Source organism: Saimiri boliviensis, chromosome 1, assembly GCF_048565385.1.
Source record: "Saimiri boliviensis isolate mSaiBol1 chromosome 1, mSaiBol1.pri, whole genome shotgun sequence".
NCBI classification, from domain to species: Eukaryota; Metazoa; Chordata; class Mammalia; order Primates; family Cebidae; genus Saimiri; species Saimiri boliviensis.
In genome coordinates, this window is record NC_133449.1 from 114258373 (window position 1) to 114275008 (window position 16636).

A 16636-nucleotide genomic window follows, 5' to 3' on the forward strand; every position below is an offset into this window, starting at 1 on the left:
TATTAATAGAATGTAGTTGCCCTTTCTCCCTGCAGCCAGCCTCCTAGCATAAACAGCTTTTTCAGTTTCCTGATCACTGTCATGGGTGTTCTCCCAGGAGCCTGGGATGGCTTGGCACTGCCGGTGACTTCTAAGGAAGATGGCCACCCATGCGGTACATTTCAGTGCTTTTCAGAAGGCAGCATGCTTTCATAGCCATTCAATGTGGCACCCTTGGGATCCTGTCTGGAAGGTTATATGTGGCGCTGCCCCCATCTATGGACAAGCACAGAAGCTAAAGTGCTCACAGGGGCTGCATAGCTCACATGGGCCAGAGCTAGAATAAAGCCTAGGGCTTCCTGCTAGAAGGTCAGGCGCCTGCTGTTGAGCACATCCAGTGTCTTCTCATAAGGCATCTAAAATAGACTTGAATAGGCTGGGTGCAGTGGCTCATGCCTGTAATCCTAGCACTTTGGGAGGCAAAAAAGATCACTTGAGGTCAGAAGTTCGAGACCAGCCTGGCCAACATGGAGAAACCCTATCTCTACTAAAAACACAAAAGTTAGCCGGCCATGGTGGGCACTGTAATTCCAGCTACTTGGGAGGCTAAGGCAGGAGAATCGCTTGAATGCAGGAGGCAGAGGTTGCAGTGAGCCAAGATCATGCCACTGCACTTTAGCCTAGGGAACAGAGCAAGACTCTGTCTCAAAATAAATAAATACATACATTAAAAAATAGAATAGATTTGATGGGGGACACAATATACCTTTCCCACAGGAAGATGAATCTGCTGAATTTTAATTCATATTCTCAGATTATGTTGCTGAGCCAGGCACAGTGGTTCCTGCCTACAATCCTAGCACTTTAGGAGGCCAAGGCAGGAGGATCATCTGAGGTCAGGAATTCAAGACCAGCCCAGGCAACATACCCAGACCCCATCTCTACGGAAAATAAAAAACTTAGCCAGGCATGGTGGCATGCAACTGTACTCTCAGCTACTGAGGAGGCTGAGGTGGGAGGATCACCTGAGTCTGGGAGGTGGAGGCTGCAGTGTGCTATGATTGCACTACTGCACTCCAGCATGGGTGACACAGCAACACTCAAGAAAGAAAGAAAGAAAAAGAAAAGAAAGATAAAGAGCGAGAGAAAGAACATCCAGCAAATTCAGATTCCTTGGCTCTGGCCTATTTAAAATGCATATTTCTGGGACCCAGCTTTTTAAAATAATTGTCATCACTCCAAGAGATAACATTCTTATTCTCTCTCTGTCTAAAGCCAATCTAGAAATCTGCATTTTAACACCTTCTCCTGATGTTTCGTGGTGATCGTGTCATCTGAGACTGGCTCCTAGTTGGAGTGAGCAAGTGGATATGACACATCAGAGCATCGAGAGGTCAGACACTGCTGGGAAAAAAAAGAAACATAACCTATGCCCAGCACCCCCCGCCACCCAGGCACATCTGCAGATTGCAACCTCCTCTCACCAAAAACAAACAAACAAACAAACTCTTAAGTTCCTCCTTTTTTTTTTTTTTTTTTTTTTTGAGACGGAGTTTCGCTCTTGTTACCCAGGCTGGAGTGCAATGGCGTGATCTCGGCTCACCGCAACCTCCTCCTCCTGGGTTCAGGCAATTCTCCTGCCTCAGCCTCCTGAGTAGCTGGGATTACAGGCATGCGCCACCATGCCCAGCTAATTTTTTGTAATTTTAGTAGAGACGGGGTTTCACCATGCTGACCAGGATGGTCTCGATCTCTCGACCTCGTGATCCACCCGCCTCGGCCTCCCAAAGTGCTGGGATTACAGGATTGAGCCACCGCGCCGGCCTAAGTTCCTCCTTTTATACAGAATTCCAGTATGTCCCTGTTGTCCCTATACTTTTTCCATAACCTGAAAGTGAGAGATCCTGTAATGCAAACCACAAGTGCCTCTGGGCTGTGACACAGGCACTCCAAATTGTAAATCCACAAGACACTGAACATCTGGATAGAGCATGAGCCTTGGAAAAATCGTGCCTCTTGGTATCCATGGTGTCTGAGGCAAAGCAAAACAGTGTACAAGGGGTGGATATGGAAAGGGATTGAACAGAGCCCCTTGTTAAAGGGGTATAAAAGGTCACCAAGAGCCTCCTCTACTGTTCTATGGCATCACAGCAATAAACATCAGTATGAGCCTCCGTGGGTTCTCTCATCACTTCAGTATCCCCCAGCCCTTGCTTCTGTAAAGTCTTAAAGTGTAAATCCTGGTATTTTGGACGTAATATAGTAAAATCAAAAAATACAGTAAAATCAGGCCATAAATACACTAGACTTTGGGTTCCAAGTCACTCTCCAAAGCTCCCTCCCATCCTCCAAGACCGTCCTCATGTTTACTTGAACCTAAAGCCTCTTTCCAAGCCTGAGACCTCTTTTCTTGGTATTGGAAACTGACCTAAGCCCCCAGCACTGAGAGGCAGGGAAAGCTGTAGTTCTCATTCCCTCCACCTGACTGCTGGAAGTGTGCTGCAATGAAAGCAAATCTCGGCCGGGTGCTGTGGCTCACGCGTGTAATCCCAGCACTTTGGGAGGCCGAGGCGGGTGGATCACGAGGTCAAGAGATCGAGACCATCCTGGTCCACATGGTGAAACCCCGTCTCTACTAAAAATACAAAAAATTAGCTGGGCATAGTGGCGCGCGCCTGTAATCCCAGCTACTCAGGAGGCTGAGGCAGGAGAATTGCCTGAGCCCAGGAGGCGGAGGTTGCGGTGAGCCGAGATCGCGCCATTGCACTCCAGCCTGGGTAACAAGAGCAAAACTTCGTCTCAAAAAAAGAAAGAAAGAAAGAAAGAAAGAAAGCAAATCTCAGCCCACGAGGAGAAAAAAAAAAATTATTAGTGAGCATGTAAAATAGGTTAATACCACCTGTACCTACAGCTCGAGGGAGGCACTTCTGTGGCCAATTTTAGTATGTATGATGATATGGTTTAGCTGTGTCCCCATCCAAATCTTGAATCATAGCTCCCATAATTCCCCTGTGTTGTAGAAGGGACTTGGTGGGAGGTAACTGAATCATGGGGGTGGGTCTTTCCCCTGCTGTTCCTGTGATAGCGAAAAAGTCTCATGGATCTGATGGTTTTATTTTTTTTTATTATTTATTTTATTATTATTATTATTATTTTGAGACAGTCTTGCTCTGTCCCCCAGGTTGGAGTGCAGTGGCATGATCTCAGCTCACTGCAACCTCCACCTCCCAGGTTCAAGCGATTCTCCTGCCTCAGCCTCCAGAGTAGCTGGGATTACAGGTGCCCACCACTATGGCCAGCTAAATTTTTTTGTATTTTTAGTAGAGACTGGGTTTCACCATTGCGGCCAGGTTGGTCTGAAACTCCTGAGCTCAGGCGATCTACCTGCCTTGGCCTCCCAAAGTCCTGGGATTACAGGTGTGAGCCACCATGCCCAGCTGGTCTGATGGTTTAAAGGAGAGTTCCCCCGCACATGCTGTCTCTTGCTTGCCAGCATGCAAGATGTGACTTTGCTCCTCCTCTGCCTTCCACCATGATTGCGAGGCCTCCCTAGACGTGGAACTGTGAGTCCATGAAACCTCTTTCCTTTATGAATTACCCAGTCTTGGGTATGCCCTTATTTGCAGCGTGATAACTGACGAATACCCTCTGACAGTAGGATTGGATGAGAGAGCAGTACCAGGAGGGAATTCCTTCCTAAGTGTGTGGGTGGGAGCGAGGGATGTGTCCTGCAGGAGTTCTGCACTAAGATGTCCCAAAGCTCTTACAAGCCTGGGCTCAATCGATTCTTATGCCCCATTTTAATGGTGGCAGAGGTACCTATATAATGTTTCCAGCCAGTCATTTATTTTGAATTTAACTCGTTTCACTAATGGAAAGGTATTGCTGAGATCCCTGTACTAATGATAGGGGAGCAGAGATTCATTCCCAGAAGGTTGGGATCACTTTGCTCAGTGTGCTGGCAGTGGGGAGAGATGCTCTGTACCCAAAGCCCCTTTCCTAACCCCACCCCAAGGCCATCCCCACCCCAGGAAATCCCAGCAACCTCAAAGAAGGACGTGGAAGAGGTGGAGCTTCCTGAGGTTCCATAAGACAGCGGCACAATCTTTCCTGCCTTGACTATAACTGTTACAAGGAGTGCAGAGGCCACCAAATCCCCCTGCAGACAGAGGAGGGGCCAGGCTGCTGGCAATTTTCTAGGTTTATGAGCCATTAAAACACAAAATAGATTTTTTTTTTTTTTTTTTTTTTTTTGAGACAGAGTCTCACTCTGTCGCCAGGCGCTAGGCTGGAGTGCAGTGGCACAATCTCGGCTCACTGCAACCTCCGCCTCCTGGTTTCAAGCAATTCTCCTGCCTCAGCCTCCTGAGTAGCTGGGATTACAGGCACGCGCTACCATGCCCAGCTAATTTTTGTATTTTTAGTAGAGACGGGGTTTCACCATGTTGGCCAGGATAGTCTCGATCTCTTGACCTTGCGATCCGCCCACCTCGGCCTCCCAAAGTGCTGGGATTACAGGCTTGAGCCACCGCGCCCGGCCAAAATAGATTTTTAATTCATGCCATCTGATGTAGCCATTAGCTGTGTGGCTACTTAAATTAAAATTTATTTTTATGACGGGCGCGGTGGCTCAAGCCTGTAATCCCAGCACTTTGGGAGGCCGAGGCGGGTGGATCACGAGGTCGAGAGATCGAGACCATCCTGGTCAACATGGTGAAACCCCGTCTCTACTAAAAGTGCAAAAAATTAGCTGGGCATGGTGGCGCGTGCCTGTAATCCCAGCTACTCAGGAGGCTGAGGCAGGAGAATTGCCTGAGCCCAGGAGGCGGAGGTTGCGGTGAGCCGAGATCGCGCCATTGCACTCCAGCCTGGGTAACAAGGGCGAAACTCCGTCTCAAAAAAAAAAAAAAAAAAAAAATTTATTTTTATTTGTTTACTTTCTTGAGAGAGTCTTGCTCTGTCGCCCAGGCTGAAGTGCAGTGACTCAATCTCAGCTCACTGCAAACTCCAACTCCTGGGTTCAATCAATTCTCCTGCTCCAGCCTTTCAAGTAGCTGGATTTATAGGTGCCCGCCACCACACCTGGCTAATTTTTGTATTTTTAGTAGAGACATGCTTTCACCACGTTGGCCAGGCTGATCTCAAACTTCTGACCTCAGGTGATCCGCTTGCCTCAGCCTCCCACAGTGCTGGGATTACAGGCGTGAGCCACCGCTCCTGGCCAAGACTATCTCAAAAATAAATACATAAATTAAAAAAATCAAAACAAAAAACACATAAAGTGCATTACAGGCATTGAATCTCAGGAATGGAACCCAGTTTGAGACCTACGTGATGAGTGACACACATCACCTTCTTTGGTTTTGACGGGACGCCTTGGCCACTGAGTAACCTCACTCAGACATGATGTCTCATATCAGGCCTGTTGTGAATGACACAGGCCCAGCGCAAGGGCCCCTTTGCCAGCCTGCGAGGCCCTGACAGTCAGGGACAGCTCCCCTACCCCGAGGCCCGAGGGGGCCTACAGTGACAGCTGCCTGGGACAGCTCTGCTCAGATGCTGAGCTGGGTGCCCTGTCTCAGCGTCCCCTTTAGTTCCTGTCTTTTTTCAAAAGTAAAAATAAGAAAGCACAAAGTACCCTTATTCCCACAGCTCCAAATTACCATTGTTAGAATTTTTCATGGGCCGCTCAGTTCTGTGTATGTCACTATAGTCTGTTGATTAGTGGACCCCCAATGAATGCGGCCTCTCAGTATTCATGTCTCGCCTCCCTCATGTATTTCCCCCTGAGCTTGGGCTGGCACCATGACATGCTTAACTATAGAATTTGGCAGAAGTGACATTCGTGCCAGGTCCCAGCCTAAGCCATCAGGAGGCCTGGCAGCTCCTGCTTTTGTGTTCTCGAAGCCCTGAGCAGCCACATCAGTCTGGCTACTGCGGGCCAGGCATGGTGGCTCACACCTGTAATCTCAGCACTGTCGGAGGCCAGGGCTAGAGGATCACTTGAGCCCAGGAGTTTGACACCATCCTGGGCAACACAGGGAGATCCCTGTCTCTGCAAATAATTTTAAAACTTATTTTATTTTATTTTTACAAATTTAGCTGGGTGTGGTGTTGTTACTCAGGAAGCTGAGGCATGAGAATAGCTTAAACATAGGAGGCAGAGTTTGCAGTGAGCTGAGATCGCTCCACTGCACTCCAGCCTGGGTGACAGAATGAGACTCTGTTTCAAAAAAAAGATTAGCCAGGTGTGGTGGCAGGTGCCTGTGGTCCCAACTATTTTGGAGGCTGAAGTGGGAGGATCACTTGAGCCTAGGAGGTTGAAGTTGAAGTGAGCTGTGATTGCGCCACTGCACTCTAGCCTAAACGACAGAGTGAGACCCTGTGTCTCAAACAAACAAACAAAGAAGTCTGGCTACCTTAGACTTACCCTAAAGATCATGTCAGGAGACCACGGGGAGAGGGATGTGGAGAAGAGGGAGGCCCGGCTTCAGCTATCCCTGGGCACACATGCACAGGTGGTCACCGGCCAGCCCAGCAGAAAGACTGCCCAGAGAGTTCAGCCAAAAGGGAAGAATCGGCTGGGCGCGGTGGCTCATGCCTGTAATCCCAGCACTTTGGGAGGCTGAGGCAAGTGGATCACTTGAGATCAGGAGTTCGAGACCAGCCTGGCCAACATGATGAAACCTCATCTCTACTAAAAAAAAAAAAAAAAAAGAGGGAAGAATTGGGAGCAAATACGATGGTTTGGTTTTAAGCCATGAAGTTTCAGGTGGTTCCTTAGGTAGCAGCTGATTAGAAAAACCTGAATGATGCAGGTCCTAGAAAAGCACCCAGTCCCTTCCTCTCAGCACCTGCCCCTTCTCCTCAGACCCCAGGTGCCCTTGGGCAAGGAGAGGAAAGGGTATATTAAGGCATAGTCTGGAGAAAGCAGGTAATATTTATTCATTTATTAATGTGTATCTCATCTCAGTTCCTAAAAGGATATGAGGTTTACCAACAGTGCCTGTCATGTGAAGTTTTCCTTTTTTAGAGACAGGGTCTTTCTCTGTCGCCCAGGCTAGAGTGCAGTGGCATGATCATGGCTCGCTGCAGCCTTAACCTCCTAGGCTCAAGCGATCCTCTCACCTCAACTTCCCGAGGAGCTGGGACTACAGGCATGCACCAGCATGCTTGGCTAAGCTTTTTATTTTCTGTAGAGACGAGATCTTGCTATGTTGGCCAGGTTGGTCTTGAACTCCTGGCCGCAAGTGATCCTCCCACCTCGCCCTCCGAAAGGGCTGTGATTATAGGAGGGAGCCACCTTGCCCAGCCAATGTTTTCTTAAAGCTAGAAGGATGAGGAGGTGCAAAAGGCTCAGTCAAGGCTGGAAGGTCAAGGGCCAGCTACCAGGTGGAGGTCTGTTTTGATGCCACCTCTCCTCATATGTGCTTGAGAGGTGGCCTGAAAATGTGGCCCCAAAAGCCTTTGTGACCCGGAGAGAGAAAGTGATCAAGCTTTCCCAGGAAAGGGACAGCAGTATCATCATCACCCAGGGAACTGTTTCCCTCTAGAAACATAGTTAGAGAGAGTGTGTGGCACGTGAACTGTGTGATTCTGGACTTTGGGTGGGGACATGGAGGAAGGCTTTGTGGGGGAACAACCAGGAGGAACAGCACCAGACTGTGCAGGAAGGAGAACCAAGTGGAGCGAATCAAGAGGTCCAGACGTGGGAGAGCCAGCTCCTGGGTACAGCAGGAGTATGTGGGTCCTTCACATCGATTTTCAGGCAGCAGCCCCAGGCTTGGAGGTGGGCAGGTTCCAGCCACAGGTGGGCCACAGCTGGGGTGCTGAAGTGGGGGAGGCAGCAATCCCCAGATCCCCTCCTTCACCTTCTCCAGCTCCAGGGGAAGAGGACCTTGTTTCAGAAGACAGGGCAGCCCTAGGCACAGGAGCAGGGCAGGCTCCTCACCCCATCCCGCTGCCACCTGCTCCAGCTCGGTGGGCTGGGGGCAGTGGGCGGCGGGGGGTGGGGGTTCTCTACTTCCATCCCCAGCTCTAATCCCCTGCAGCTGTTGTCCTTCCTGGGGAAGACAGTTGTGTCAGAGTGGAGGGGAGTAGTTATTTTGAGTTGATCACTGGCTTCCAACTGGGACACGTGGATGGCCTCGTCGGGTCTGGCAGTGGGGTGGGCCTGACAAGGGCAGCCCACACGGCCATGGGGGCACTGGGGAGCAGGATTCTGCCCTGGCGGCGATGGGTGCTGCAAAGGATAGAGATGGGCCAGGGAGGACACAGGCCAGAGGCGGTGGATGCAGGAGACAGAGCTGGCGTCCTGAGCATGGACTGGTATTGCTGGGTAAAGTGGGCACAGCTCCCCACATGGGCCCCTGAGCCACTGGCAACAGTGGAGAAGGAAAAGAGGTTCCCGAGACCGAGGCTGGGGCTGCTGGGGGAGGGTGGCATCTCTCCTTGTAAACGGCTGGCTGGGCAAGGGTGGCGACGGTCCCTCTCTTCCAGGCAGGCGCTGCCCAGCACCTTCTTCCATCCAGAAGTCAGGCTTAGTGGAGGCCTCAAACTCCGATGGTGCAGGATCGTTGTAGGCAATGAACTCATGGCTGTGCTCTTCTGAGCAGGAAGAACCAAGTGGCCCCGTGGCTGAGCCCTTCTTTGAGGCGTGATGACCTGGACTAGAATCCCGGCCCCAGTGCTTACCAGCCTGAGCTCTGCGACTTCAGGATGTGACATTAACCTCCCTGTGTTTTCCTGTTTCACAGAAATGGGAATAACAGCCACGTGCACCTTCCTGGGGCATGGCGGGGACTCACTGAGAGCGGATGGCACAGGCAGTGATTGCACCATTGCACTGCAGCCTGGGTGACAGAGCAAGACCCTGTCTCAAAAAAAAAAAAAAAAAGAAAGAAAAAAGAAAAAAAAGAGAAAGAAAGAAAGAAAGGAAGGAAGGAAGGAAGGAAGGAAGGCAGGTAGGCAGGCCTGGAGCTGGAGAGAGCCTGGCTAGTTTGAGGGAACGCCAAGAAGTCCCCGCGGCTGGAGCCAGGGGTGGGGGCAGCTGGTGAGAGAGTGGGTGAAATGGGGCAATGAATGGTGTCCCCACTCTGGGGTCAGAGCCTGCCTGTACCAGAGGGTCCAACCCAGCAGCACAGGGGGCGGACACACCTGAGTGAGTTGTCTTCAGAGCAGAGCCAAGGGTCCAGCTGGGCCCCATCTCCAGCCCTGCCACTAGCTGGCCATGTGGCCCCAGGCAGCTCAGTGCTGCCCTCTGGGGCGAGATCCCCATCTGCACCGGGAAGGGGCTGCCTTGCTGGTCTCTGGAGCCCTGTCCCTGGCTCAGAGGGGCCCTTTGGGAACTATGGAGGCTGGCAGGGGATGGGGATGGTAGGATGGAGGGGGACGTGCCAGGCAGTCTGCGGGGAGGGGATAGGTAGCCCTAAAGCAGGCACCAGGCTTGACCTTTGTAATGAAATCCCTTTTCCAGGGCCCAGTGCAGTCCAGCCAGCTGCTGTCAGCGTCACTCTAGACCCTTCCATAGGCCTGGAAGAGACGAATTCTACATGGCTCCTGGCCTGGGTGGCTTTGCTGTTCCCCAGGGAGAACCTCCCCACCCATGGAGGATGACTTGGGTCCCCTGCCTGGCTTTTCAGGGGAGGCCGACTCATGGCCTTGGAGGCCCCTCACTCAGCCCTTTCCTGCAGCTTTGGGGGAGGAGGGGCAGGGGTGAGCTCTTTCTGGTATTCCCATTCCTCACTTCCTGACTGCTTCCAGCCTTGGCAGCAGGGCGGGGTGACATTTATGCCTGCAGCTTTGCAGCTCAGGTCCTGGAAGCGCCTTCCTGCACGTTCTCACCTGTTCCTCACAGATGCACCTGCTGGACAGGTGGCACTGGCCTATTTGACAGGTGAGGTGCTAAGGTTGCAGAGAGGGTCAACGCCTGGCCTGCTGGCAAGAAGCTTGGTAGTGTTGGGCTTGCAGGGGTGAGGTTGAGGAGGGCTAGGGCTGCTCTCCTGTTCTCCTGGGAAGGGAGAGTTGTGGGCTGGGCTCTGCCTGAGGACCTGAGGTTGGGATCCTTCCACCCTGCAAGGGAGGGATTGTATGGTCCTGAGCTGCAAAGCTGCCTCTGACAGGCATCCCTGGGAACATTGCTTAAGGGACAAGCCCTTCTCTCTTTGGAGCCTAGCCAGGCAGGGGGGCACGGTGTGTGTGGGTGGCTGTCACCAGGGAGGTAGGAGGCACATTGGTGAAATTACACGAGTGTACAAGGTGAGGCGGAACAGACAACTCCAATTCTCTCTGGGGGGCAGACAGCCCTGAATCTGAATCCCAATTCTAGCTCTTTCTCACTGTGGAACTTGGGAAACATCCCTCAGTTCCCAGAGCCTTCATCTGTAAATGAATCATTGTGCTTCTGTCTCAGGATGGGAGGGAGGATTAATTAAAGGAAATGATCTACTTATTCATTCAGATGAAGGTTCACTGGACACCCGCTGGATGACAGGCCCTGGATCGTAATGTAAGTGAATTGGATGTTCTGTTATTGAACTTCTAGATGGGGATTGAACTTCTAGGCACAATCTGTGACATGGCAGGCTGGAAGGTGAGAGGGCAATGAAAAGAGCCAGGAGGGGCCATCAGATGGGGAGTGGGCTGCGTAGGCCCCTTTGAGAAGGTAAAGAGCAACTCCAACATCTCAGAGAACAGCATTCTAAGTGGAAAACACAGGATTTGCAAAGTCCTTGGGGGTGGGCCTGTGCCAACCGATTCAAGAAACAGAGAAAAAGTCTACTGCAGCAGCACGTGGCTGTAGTCCCCACTACTCAGGAGGCTGAGGTAGGAGAATCACTTGAGCCTGGGAGCTCGAGGCTGCAGTGAGCTGTGACTGTGCCACTGCACTCCAGTAAGACTCTGTCTCTTAAAAAAAACAAAAACAAACGGCGCAACTGAACGTGGTGGCTCACGCCTGTAATCCCAGCACTTTGGGAGGCCAAGGTGGGAGGATTGCTTGAGCTCCGGAGTTCAAGACCAGCCTGGGCATCATAGTGAGGCCCCATCTCTAAACACACACACACACACACACACAAAACTGCGAAACACAGTGGGTGAGGGGAGAGTAGGTGAGAAGAAGGTCAGAGAGGTGGGGTGGGCATTGCCTCCTGCGTGACCAATTCCACAAGAAGCTCAGCCTGCAGCGGCTGTTGAAAGAACAGAGCCGGTGTGTACCCAGGCCGCAGCAAGTCTCTCCCGACTCCTACACGCTGTGAGTGCGTGTCCTCTCTCATTTCCTGCTGTCAGATGGCCTCTTCCTTGGTTCTTAAGGCCCAGAGGCCTCCCTAGCCATGGCCTGTGACCTCACCCAGACAGAGACCCCCAGCTGGCTGCCGCCGCCCCCCACTTGAAGAGGGCTCTGTGTCCACACTGGCCAGACTCAGGGAGCACCACAAAGAGTCCTTTCACCAGAGCACATCGTGGGGGACCGGGAGGGGAGCGGTGCCCTTCTGCCTGTGGGCATAAAGACCCCCTTTCTCTTGAGCAACACTGGCTCCTGGCAGGGGAAGGGGCCAGGCGCGGGGAGATTACTGTTCTTCCCTTTCAGCGCATGGGCAAGATGGTTCAGACGACAGCAGAGACTCCAGGCTGCCGGCCTCAGACTGTCCGCTGGTGGCCCAACCAGCGGCAGCGCTTCCGCCTCAGGGAGTGTCCACAGCAAACAACCCAGCACCTGTGGGTCTAGGGGTACCTGCCTAGGATCCCGGGTAGGAGATAAGCCTCCCAGCCGGGAGTGAAGGGGTTGGGCTTATAATATCAGAGGACTCCCCAGCTCTGCTCTTCTGGGGTTCCATGTCAGTAGCCTCTTCTTGGCTCTGTTAGGGATTCCTCCTGCCCACTCTTTACCTGGACTTCTTAATTTTTATTTATTTATTTATTTTTTAGAAACAAGGTCTCTCTCTGTTGTCTAGGCTGGAGTACAGTGATCATAGCTCACTGCAACCTCCACCTCCTGGGCTCAAGCGATCCTTCCATTCCTGAGAAGTTGGGACTACAGGTGTGTACCATCGAGCACAGCTAGCTAATGTTTTTTTTCTGTTTTTTTTTTTTTTGTTTGTTTGTTTGTTTTTGGTAGGTATGAGGCTTGCTATGTTGCCCAGGCTGGTCTCAAACTCCTGGCCTCAAGTGATCTTCCTGCCTCAGCCTCCCAAAGCGCTGAGGTTACAGGCATGAGTCACCAAGCCTGGTCTTTACCTGGATATCTTACTCCTGACGTGGGTGTGACGTTCTGTGCTGGACAGAGACCTGCTCTTGGAGGGAGGCAGGCAAGAAACGGAAGCACTGAGGGACAACCCAGGGGCTGTGAGAGAGGGAGCTCCTGGTCAGCCGAGTGGCCTGGAAGAGAGTGTGTGCCTGTCATATCGGGGAGCAGGGGGACAAGGCTTTCCAGGCGGAGTGGGCAGCACGTGCAGAGGCCCTGGGGACACAGGCGTGTCACAGACACGTGGAAGTGGTGACGATGCTTGGCTGGGAGGGGAGGAGCCAACAGGTCTTGCTCCAGAGCAGGGACTTTATCCAGAAAGCACTGGGCCCTCACCCAAGATCCCATGTAGGCCCTTAAGGGGAGGTTTTGGGGGAAGATGGGAGCCAGGAGCAGAGGCAGGAAGAGGAGCCAGCGGGGCCCTGGGGAAGGTGAGGAGGTAGACGGGCCTAGGCAGTAACGGGCCGGAGGGTAGAGTCAACTGATCAGCTCAGGATGAGCCCTCAGTTTTGACTTGAGCAATGGAGGTGGGTGGAGGAGCCACCAATGAGGCCGGGAGCGCTTGGGGAGGAGCAGGGTGGCTGGGGGCAGTCTGAGGAGCTGCTGGAACAAGTTGGGGCGATGCCCACATGATGGGTATGAGGCGAGGAGTGCTGGAGAGCTTGGGAGAGAGAGCAGGATGAGGGTGGGAGGAAAAGTAAGGGGAGATGGAAGAAAGGAGAGAGAGGGAGAGAGAAAAGAGCAAGAAAGCAAGAGAGAGGCCGGGCGTGGTGGCTCACACCTGTAATCCCAGCACTTCGGGAAGCCAAGGCAGGCAGATCACGAGGTCAGGAGTTGGAGACCAGCCCAACCAACAGAGCGAAACCCCGTCTCTACTAAAAATACAAAACTTAGCTGGGAATTGTGGCACGTGCCTGTAATCTCAGCTATTTGGGAGGCTGAGGCAGGAGAATTGTTTGAACTTGGGAGGTGGGGGTTGCAGTGAGCTGAGATTGTGCCATTGCACTCCAGCCTGGGCAACAGAGTGAGACTCTTTCTCAAAAAAAAACAAAAACAAAAAACAAACAAACAAAAAAAAAAGCAAAGTGAAAGTGAGAACCCCAGAGCTCCGTGCTGTGGCCCCTGCTTTCTGTATGAGAGGAAAAGATGCTAGAAACACAGGAGAATGGCACGACTGACCTACCTGATGATGAGAAGATGAAGCTTTCCTCCTTTCCCACCTCCAGCCTCTCCGGAGAGACAAGACGGTGACGGAGCTGAGCCTGATGAAGAGTCAGGAAGTGGAGCACCTGTGCCTGCACCTCCAGAGAAAACAGCTGAAAGAAATATATCCAGGCTGGATGCTCAGAGATTAGTTTCAGAGAGAGGACTTCCAGCCTTAGGGCATGCATTTGATAAGGCAAAATTCAAAGGTAAAGGTCACGAGGCTGAAGATCTGAAGACGCTAATCAGATGCACGGAGGACGCGCACACGGGCAATCCCTAAACTGCAATTTGAGGATTTTACTGACAGAGTTGAATGCCTGGGAAATAAAAAGGAAGTCCAGACTTTTTTAAAACAAATTCAACTTCATTTCCCTATTTTGCCTGAAGATTGTGTTAGCAATAATAATGAAGTTGTGCAGACTCATCATTTCAGATGAGTTTGTCAGAAACGGATCGAATTCAGTAGCAGTTACATCAAGTCCTTTTTTTTTTCTTTTTGCTTCTGAGTCAAGTACAGTAGAAGCCTAACAGAAGAGCATCAACAACAACAAAAAATTGAGAGAAAGAAAGAACGCAGGCAAGGCCAGGCGTGGTGGCTCATGCCTATAATCCTAGCACTTGGGAGGCCGAGGCGGGCAGATTGCCTAAGCTCAAGGGTTCGAGACCAGCCTGGGCAACACGGTGAAACCCCGTCTCTTCTAAAATACAAAACAAAAACAAAAACAAAACAACAAAAAACAAAGCTGGATGTGGCAGCGCGTGCCTGTAATCCCAGCTACTCAGGAGGCTGTGGCAGGAGAATCGTTTGAACCTCCCTGCTTAGGCAGGGAGGTGGAGATGGCAGTGAGCCAAGATCGTGCCACTGTACTCCAGCCTGGTCGATGGAGCAAGGCTCTGTCTCTGGAAAAAAAAAGAAAAAAAGAAAGAAAGAAAGAAGGCAGGCAAAGCTGCTGAGTAATACCCTAGGAAATTATATGTTAATGAATACACCCAGGACATAGGCAGTTGAAGAGGCTAATACTGATGAGGATCAAAAGGAGGAGTCGAATGGATTAAACAGAGACATTCTAGACAATCCATGTAATGATGCTCCTGCTAATACTTTAAATGAAGAGAAGGAATTAAAATTAGAGGAGACACTGCTGGACCAGTCTTTAAAAATGTGCAACAGTAACTTGATGCTTCATCCAGAAATGTTACTGAATGCTAGATAAGTTTTCTTTAAGAGAAAATGTGTCTGTCAACTCACCATCCTGAAAGCTTGCTGTTACTACGTATTTTTTCTTTTCTTTCTTTCTTTCTTTCTTTCTTTCTTTCTTTCTTTTTTTTGAGATGGATTTTCCCTCTTGATGCCCAGGCTGGAGTGAAACGGTACAATCTCAGGTCACTGAAATCTTCACCTCCCTGGTTCAAGCGATTCTCCTGCCTCAGCCTCCTGAGTAGCTGGGATTACGGGCATCCATCACCATGTCCAGCTAATTTTTTTATTTTTAATAGAGGCAGAGTTTCACCGTGTTGGCCAGGCTGGTCTCTAACTCTTGACTTCTAACTCCACCCGGCTTGGCCTCCCAAAGTGCTGGGATTACAGGCGTGAGCTACCGCGCCCAGCTGCATTTTTTCTTCTCTGAGTAAAAATCTTTAAATAGTAAAACTTTTACAGATTCTTGTTTAAAATCTGGTAATCTGGTATTTATTTATAATTATACTTGTCACTTTGTTTAAATCTATTTATTCTTTTTAGTGTTTGTTTTATATGAACTGATTAGCAGGCAATAAGCAGTTTCTGCTGCTGGTCTGTCATTGAATGCCTTCTTTTCACTACGTTGGAGGTTTTGTTTGTTTGACTCTCACTCTGTCACCCAGGCTGGAGTGCAGTGGCGCCATCTCGGCTCACTGCAACCTCCACCGCCCAGGTTCAAGCAATTCTCCTGCATCAGCCTCCCAAGTAGCTGGGATTATAGGCACACGCCACCATGCCCAGCTAATTAATTTTTGTATTTTTTGTAGACATGGGTTTTCGCCATGTTGGCCAGGCTAGTCTTGAACTCCTGATCTCAGGTGATCCACCCGCCTCAGCCTCCCGAAGTGCTGGGATTGCAGGTGTGAGGCACCGTGCCCGGCATTTTGCTTTTTACTGCTCCTTGCAGAGCAGGGCTAACCCATGGACAGTGTGCCCAGAGTAGCCCAGGTGAAGTTTTAAGATGTACATATATATTAACTATGAATGCCCATTTTTTTTTTTTTTTGAGACGGAGTTTTGCTCTTGTTACCCAGGCTGGAATGCAATGGCGCGATCTCGGCTCACCGCAACCTCCGCCTCCTGGGTTCAGGCAATTCTCCTGCCTCAGCCTCCTGAGTAGCTGGGATTACAGGAGCGTGCCACCATGCCAAGCTAATTTTTAGTATTTTTAGTAGACGTGGGATTTCACCATGTTGACCAGGATGGTCTCGATCTCTTGACCTCGCAATCCACCTGCCTCGGCCTCCCAAAGTGCTGGGATTACAGACATGAGCCACCGCGCCTGGCCTGAATGCCCATTTTTAAAAAGAAGTAAAAATAAAAATTACCTTGCAAAAAAAAAAAAAGTGAGAGTCCTAGAAAGAGGAGGGCAAGGGAAGGAGAAAGCAATAGAAAGCAGAGCGCAAAGGAGGTAGAGGAAGCAGGATGGGAGGGATAGGAAGAAGGGATGAGAAAGCCTAGGCTGGAGCCAGGCAGAGCACAAGGCAGGGGCCTTCTCCCCGGTTCTCCCGCTGCCTGCTCTGGACACAGGGCCCAGGCTCACAGGCCAGGGAGGGCAGTCGGGACAGGCCTGGTGCGGGTCTGTTTCCCACCTCCCGGAGGAGAAAGTGGGGATGAGCCACAACCAGAGAACCTGGTTGGGCACAGCAGGAACTTCTTGATTGAACAGCAGAGCATTGGCTGGGCGAGGTGGCTCACGCCTGTAATCCCAGCACTTTGGGAGGCCGAGGTGAGCAGATCACATGCGGTCGGGAGTTGGAGACCAGCCTGACCAACATGGAGAAACCACGTCGCTACTAAAAAATACAAAAATTAACTGGGCATGGTGGCGCATGCCCGTAATCCCAGCTACTCAGGAGGCTGAGGCAGGAGAATCGCTTAAACCTAGGAGGCAGATGTTGCCGTGAGCCACGATTGTGCCATTATACTCCAGCCTGGGCAATAAGAGGAAACTCAGTCTCAAAAAAACA

At 51.1% G+C, this 16636-nt stretch overlaps 1 pseudogene; it reads left to right on the forward strand.

Annotated features, from left to right (window-relative positions):
* The first annotated feature begins 13366 nt into the window (after positions 1–13366).
* On the forward strand, positions 13367–14636 carry LOC101047779 (TIMELESS-interacting protein pseudogene; annotated as a pseudogene).
* Positions 14637–16636: the final 2000 nt, after the last annotated feature.